Source organism: Sinocyclocheilus rhinocerous, unplaced genomic scaffold (genome assembly GCF_001515625.1).
Source record: "Sinocyclocheilus rhinocerous isolate Xijiao unplaced genomic scaffold, SAMN03320098_v1.1 scaffold4221, whole genome shotgun sequence".
NCBI classification, from domain to species: domain Eukaryota; kingdom Metazoa; phylum Chordata; class Actinopteri; order Cypriniformes; family Cyprinidae; genus Sinocyclocheilus; species Sinocyclocheilus rhinocerous.
The window spans coordinates 49,761-56,754 of record NW_015647455.1 but is presented as its reverse complement, the minus strand read 5'-3'; the positions used below and the strand labels follow the sequence as shown (position 1 = coordinate 56,754).

At 42.9% G+C, this 6,994-nt stretch overlaps 1 long non-coding RNA gene across 1 annotated transcript; it reads left to right on the top strand.

Moving 5' to 3' along the window:
- Positions 1-4,814: 4,814 nt before the first annotated feature.
- On the top strand, positions 4,815-5,860 carry LOC107709167 (uncharacterized). The gene is made up of 2 exons (XR_001636463.1): positions 4,815-4,899; positions 5,112-5,860. It is a non-coding gene; the product is annotated as an uncharacterized LOC107709167 (long non-coding RNA).
- Positions 5,861-6,994: the final 1,134 nt, after the last annotated feature.

Sequence of the window (6,994 nt, the reverse complement as noted above, 5' to 3'; positions counted from 1 at the left end):
CAGTTAGAATAGCCGAATATGTGGGCGTGCATTGCTATTACATGACTATATTGTATTGAAATAGGTAGCACTTTAATGTTCATGTTGAACCAAGACTAGTTAGCACATGATTTATAATTGCAATGGTTTAATCCATTGGTTTTTAATGTGTTAAGCACAGGGTTTTTTCCTCTTCTCTCTGTGTTTGAGGAGCCAGCCTGCGTGAGAGCACCTGTCCTGAAGTCTTCTGGGTTTAACCCTTTCTTCACTGCATTAATGTAGAGATGAGGCTGTGTGTGTGTGTGTGTGTGTGTGTGTGTGTGTGTGTTTGTGAGAGTGTGTGTGTGAGTGTGAGAGTGTGTTTGTGAGAGTGTGTGTGTGAGTGTGAGAGTGTGTTTGTGAGAGTGTGTGTGTGAGTGTGAGAGTGTGTTTGTGAGAGTGTGTGTGTGAGTGTGAGAGTGTGTTTGTGAGAGTGTGTGTGTGAGTGTGAGAGTGTGTTTGTGAGAGTGTGTGTGTGAGTGTGAGAGTGTGTTTGTGAGAGTGTGTGTGTGAGTGTGAGAGTGTGTGTGAGTGTGAGTGTGAGAGTGTGTGTGTGTGTGTGTGAGAGTGTGTGTGTGTGAGTGTGAGAGTGTGTGTGAGTGTGAGTGTGAGAGTGTGTGTGTGTGTGTGTGAGAGTGTGTGTGTGTGAGTGTGAGAGTGTGTGTGAGTGTGAGTGTGAGAGTGTGTGTGTGTGTGTAGTGATGTTTGGTTCAGTCTCTGTAAGGTTCTCGATCGTATGATTTAAGCTGGAATCGAGATATTGGAACAAAATGATCTGTAGAGCTAGAAAAGCTTTGATCTTCACACGACGCGCCGCGTTCAGGAAATGACGCTCCGCCTGCTTTGATCGCTGCTCGCGTTTGATCTCCGCCGCTCCTCTTCTGTCGCGAGCAGCAATGCTGCAGGATTCATTTGAAACTCACGAATTACTAGTAAATTTCACAAAGAATTACAAAGAAACGGCAAGTAACACGTGCACCGTGATAAACGTGTGATGCAAAACCCTAAACACAAGAAAGCAAAGGTTAAGCACAACTGCAACACAGCTGTCATCATTTACACACAATAATTCAAAACTGTTCACACTTGTTTCTAAATATGTGAATGTACAAAATATAAGCCAGTTCAAAGTGCATCCATCAATCTGAGAGGTTCGGAAGACAGCGTATACGAGGATGAGGAAGAGCAAGAACAGTCATTTCAGATTCATTTAGTGTGGAAGAACTGGCCTGTGGTGACAGAACCTGCTGTCTCGTCAAAGCTGGATCCGCCACACCTGAAGGGGTTTTTCAGTTGCCTGTCTGTCTGTGACCTAGATTAAGTCCTCTGATTGTCTGTCTGTCTGTGTGTGTGTGAGAGAGAGAGAGTGTGTGTGTGTGCGTGTGAGAGAGTGAGTGAGCGTGTCTCTCTGTGTGTGTGTGTGTCTCTCTCTGTGTGTGTGTGAGAGTGTGAGAGAGTCTGTGTCTGAGTGTAAGTGTGTCTGTGTGTCTCTGTGTGTGTGTGTGTGTGTGAGAGAGTGTAAGTGTGTGTGTCTGTGTGAGTGTAAGTGTGTCTGTGTGTCTCTCTGTGTGTGTGTGTGTGAGAGAGAGAGTGTAAGTGTGTGTGTGTCTCTGTGTGTGAGAGAGAGTGTAAGTGTGTGTGTCTGTGTGAGTGTAAGTGTGTGTGTGAGTGTGTCTGTGTGTAAGAGAGAGTGTGGTTTGGCAGTGGGTCAGTAATGGTCTGGGGAGGTATATCCGTGGATGATTGCACAGACCTCCACATGTTAGCCAATGGTTCCCTTACTGCTGTTAGGTACCGGGATGAAATCCTCAGAGCCGCTGTCAGACCTTACGCTGGTGCAGTGGGCCCTGGGTTCCTCCTGCTGCATGATAATGCCTAGCCTCAGTGCCGCAATTATCTTCTGACTCCCGCAACAGCAGCACCTTGCTCAAAAAAAAGAAAAAGAAAAGTCAGTTGTTGGAGATATGCAAGCAAAAAATCAGAGATTAAAAAAAGGATAATAGAAAATGCAAAGACGGCGCTGAAAAGGCCAGAGTAATATAAAAAGAAATGCGGCTATACAAAACAAGGTTGTCTGCAAACCAGCGTTCATGTTGATGCATCAAACTTTGTCTTGTAGCTCTTCAGCAGCAGCAGGCTCTAGTTCAGTTTGCTGCTAACAGTGAAGAGCCAGGCCCAGTAACGTTACCAAGCACCAGTCATGAGCTCAACACACCAGAATGGACAGGTAGGATTGTCATTGAGCGAATATAAGAGTTAGAAGAATTAATATTAATGAAGAGCATGGTGTAGACCTGCTCAATGAAAAATGCCCTGAGATCATTAATGATAGCAGATGAATCAGCAGTTGTAGTACAGTGTGTGAATAAGCAAACATGATCACATTAGTCTCAATATAACTTTCTATGCCCAAGTTTTCTTTTTTCATTTCAGGTTTTTTATATTTACAAACACTAAATCTTACAGAAAATAGATCCTGATACTGTGTTGTTGTAAAGAACACTGTTATTAACTGCTCTAATCTTCACCGAGAAGCAACACTTAGGCTACTGTATTTGCAGATTCATATACTGAGGTTTTAATTACATTACTTTAGTATAGTCAGTGAACTAAAGCGGGCCGGTCTAAGGCATGAAGCTCCAGGCTGAGAATGAGTCCCACTCCGGCCCTGATTGATTCTGACACAGTGGGACATATTTGCTTCTGATTGAGACCTGCATTTGGGGCCTTTGCATTCCCTACCCTTCCCAAACTATACCAATTGCTATTATTCTTGTAAAACAGTCTTTGTGGCGTGTACTCTACTATGTGCTTGTAAACAGTGGCGTGCAGACGAGGGCACATTTGCGGTCTGGTCCGGGGCGGGGGTCCCCCTAAAAATCCGGGGGCACTCATAACTGAAAGAGCACCAGTTTCAGTGATTAAAGGGGAATCCCCGATGAATTCCCCTCACACTCCTCCCACGAGTTCATCTAAAAGATTAACATAAAATTATGATGTTTTTTATGTAAAAATCTTGATAAGATTATAAGTGGACCTCAGAGAACAGCACAAAATACAAAACAAAGGCAGCTGATGACCGCTTCAAGCTCTGTTCATCTGAATGAGACAGTATAGCGCCCTCTGCTGCCTGAATAATGTAATAGATGAACACTAGTTACATTTGAAAAGGCTGCTATTATAAAAGTGATAAAGAACTAATAATTCGTGATAAATCGGTTAAAGAGGATGTTATGCGGTAAGTTGTTGTGTTTGTGTGAACACTGAATGTCACTAAAGTGTCAGTGAAGTGCTGTGTTCTCCCAAAAACGACTCCTGCAGAAGCTCAGGTCAGTTTCTGAAAGCTGGAGACAATCAGAACTTTCTCAAATCCTCGCGTGCTGTTCGGAGCTTAACTCTCACAACAATCAATGTTCATCTCTAATAAACGCAGTTCCGACGTACAGGACAACACACCTGAGCTGCATATGTAACGTTACACATCAGTATACACAGCACTTATTGTTTAACTGTTTAACATTCAACACTTACATTTCCATCGGACTTCTTAGATAACATTACACTACTTAATTACACAAAAACGTTCGTTCGTCATCATCATCTTCAAAATATAGACATTAGGAACTCATGTGCATAATCTTTTAACCATCACATCTCTTTTACCTTTAAACCATCAGAACTTATCGGTCCCGGCACGCGCCCGGTGCTCGTGATGGCCGGTACCGGACCGCGCCCGGTGGTGTACATTTTGAACATTTTCGAGTTGAGAAGCAACCATTAATGCATGATCTGCCGCAGCTCACCATCCCTGAACCCTCGGACTGCTCAGAACACCCCCCCCCACTCTTCATCAGTCCTCTCCTGTCACCCTCAGCTCACCCTCAGCTCACCTGCTGTCACCCTCAGCTCACCCTCAGCTCACCTGCTGTCACCCTCAGCCCACCCTCAGCTCACCCTCAGCTCACCTGCTGTCACCCTCAGCTCACCCTCAGCTCACCCTCAGCCCTCCCTCAGCTCTCCCTCAGCTCACCCTCAGCTCACCCTCAGCTCACCCTCAGCCCTCCCTCAGCTCACCCTCAGCTCACCCTCAGCTCTCCCTCAGCTCACCCTCAGCTCACCCTCAGCCCAACGTCAGTGGTGTGGTTTCGCTGCGGGTCTGCCAGTCTCCATCGGCGTCGTGGCTAGGGGATCCCTTGTCTCCACCTCCAGCCTCCGAGTCCCGGACTCCGCCTCTATCTTTATTGAAGTGAATTACGTATAAATCGCCTTCATGCATGAATGAATGATATTTTTGCAATTTTACACATAATAATCCACGATGATCACATTACACAAAACTGAAATTGCCCGTCAAAATAACACATTGTCAATATTTCTTGAGACCCCCCCAAACTTTCACAAATCACGTTTTCAGGGGAGCCCATGTCTTATTAAGGGGAGCCGAGCTGCCCCTATAGCTCCCCCGTAGTTCGCACCCTGAATATGGTTAAATAATGGCTTTTAAGGTTATAAGGTTCATTTATTTGTATGATTTGGCTATCTTCAGGTTGGGTTATGGCACTGCTTTGGTTCAGTTCTGGCTAAAATGATGTGGATCATTGTGACCCCCCACCCCCCAGTGAAGAACTGTAGCATGAACGTTTACTGGCTAATCATACCGACAGGAAGAGGTTTTTAGCTTCCTATCATCACTGACTCCACCCACCCACCCACACACACACGCGCGCACACACGCACGCACTCACACACACACGCGCACGCACGCACACGCACGCACACACGCGCGCGCACGCACGCACACACACACACACACTTCCTCATTCACACGTCTTGCTCTCATGGCAGCATCAAGGAAATATGCATACATGATGAAACCGACAGGTATCACATTTCTTTATAATGGTCTGTATGTAAAAAGAAATGTACATATCAGATGCACTAAAACATGAGTTTATTTTAATCATCAATGTCTTTAATAACTCTATGAGCTGCATCAGTGAGTTGTTTCACTTTCACTTTGTCACAGAACCGTATGAGAAGCTAATATGTGTAAAAGACTGTGTTTTATATTATTGCCGCCCCATGTACCAAAGTGATCATCTTCGAGTTTGACATTCGATAATATATGGATAATAAATCATGAGTGGTTAGTCTTGATTGGCAGCGCTGTAGAATCAGCTCACGATCCGAACAGAGTCATCAATAATGCGCGGGACTCGAGGAAGCGGCCAAAACCTGCGTTTCTCAAAAGCATTGTAAGCTTAAATAGATTAGTATCCCAGCAAACATTTGGACGTGTAATGACCGTTGAAAAGACGTCCCTCCGACACGTCCCGTCATGGTTGAAGAATATATCCAAAATGAAAATTGAACCGACGTCTTTGACGTCTTCTGTCCATGAATTACACGTGTTTTCTGCGTCCCTGGACGTCTACATGTGTCATCTTCTGGATGTTTATAAGATGTGTTGCTGCATAATTTCAGTATAAGCCTGCATATAAAATAATCACACACCCACTGTGCAACATCATGAAAGGCACATCTGAATTTGACCAATGTTCTGAAAAGGTCCAGCATCGGTCCAGTCAGACCTGAACGTCTATAAAACGTTTTAATCACGTGTAGCACAAACAATAACACATTTGTGGACTAAAGCAAAAAGAAGAGCCTTCTAATTTAGCACGTATTTTATTGTGACTACTACATTTAAAAAATATATATTCCATTTGTTAAACAGCTACTATTCAAACAAGAAAATAAAAATAGTAGAATGTGGTTAAGTCTGAGTCTATGGCATTTTCTCTAACATTTTTACATTAATGCTAAGCAGCCATTAATCAAACAAGTAAACAACAAAAATACTGGATAGTGGTTAACACATGTGTAAATGTTTTTAGAGTTTGTGAAAGTTGTTTATGGCTAATGTTTTATATCCACAAGCAGCACGTCCTGGAGCGTGCTTCAGCTGTTCTGGCACTGCTGCATCCATGTCTGTATCATTTGGGCTTCACCTCTTCACAGCTTCAGAGGAAAGAGAATATGAATATATTTGTATTTCCATCAGTAAGGTTCTTTTCTGTTCTGATATGTCTGACAATAAGGAGTGAGATGATGTCTTAAACTTTATATGTATGATGGGTAAATAACATATCCAAGAAACCTCCTGCAAAGCTCCTGAGAAACCGAGGGCAAAACCTGCTTTAAACACAAAGGATGCTCACACCAAATGTTGATTTCATTTAGGTAATAGAAGTTAATTGATAAAGAAAAGTTGACAGCATTTTTACACAAGTGCCTAATACTTTAAACAGTACTGTAGCTTTGCAGGTAGGTTTCTTGAAGCATCTTGGAGACGTTGTCTGTCTCAGTTTGTTCTGTTTCTTCAAGTCATTGCAGACAGACTGATGATGATCAGATCACATCTCACAGTCGCCTGGACATGATTCTGTGAAAGAAATGACTCAGGATTACTTCACCTCGCAATTTCCATGCAAGGTCAATATTACAATTAACAGTAATGTGCAGCGTGGCGATTGTATGCTATGTTAAAACATACACTTTTTATTGGCTAAGAAATCAAATAAACTGCTGGACAATGACCAATAATTTGTTTTCTAAGAATAATTATGTACTGTATTTACAGTAAGGAAAATATTGGCAAAACTTCACCTGTAGTAAGCCAGTCTGGCCACTAGAAATGTACTACAACATTTGGAACATAAAAAAACCCATTTGGTGAATTACAGTAATTGTTTTCGAAGATTAATTATGTACTGTATGTACAGTAAGGGTGATATTGGCAAACTTTTGCCTGTAGTATGTCAGTATGGCCACTAGGAATGAACTACAACCATTGGAACATAAATGCCTTTTGGTGATTTACAGTTATTTTTTCTAAGAATAATTATGTACTGTATGTACAGTAAGGGTGATATTGGCAAACTTTCACCTGTAGTAAGTCAGTCTGGCCACTAGG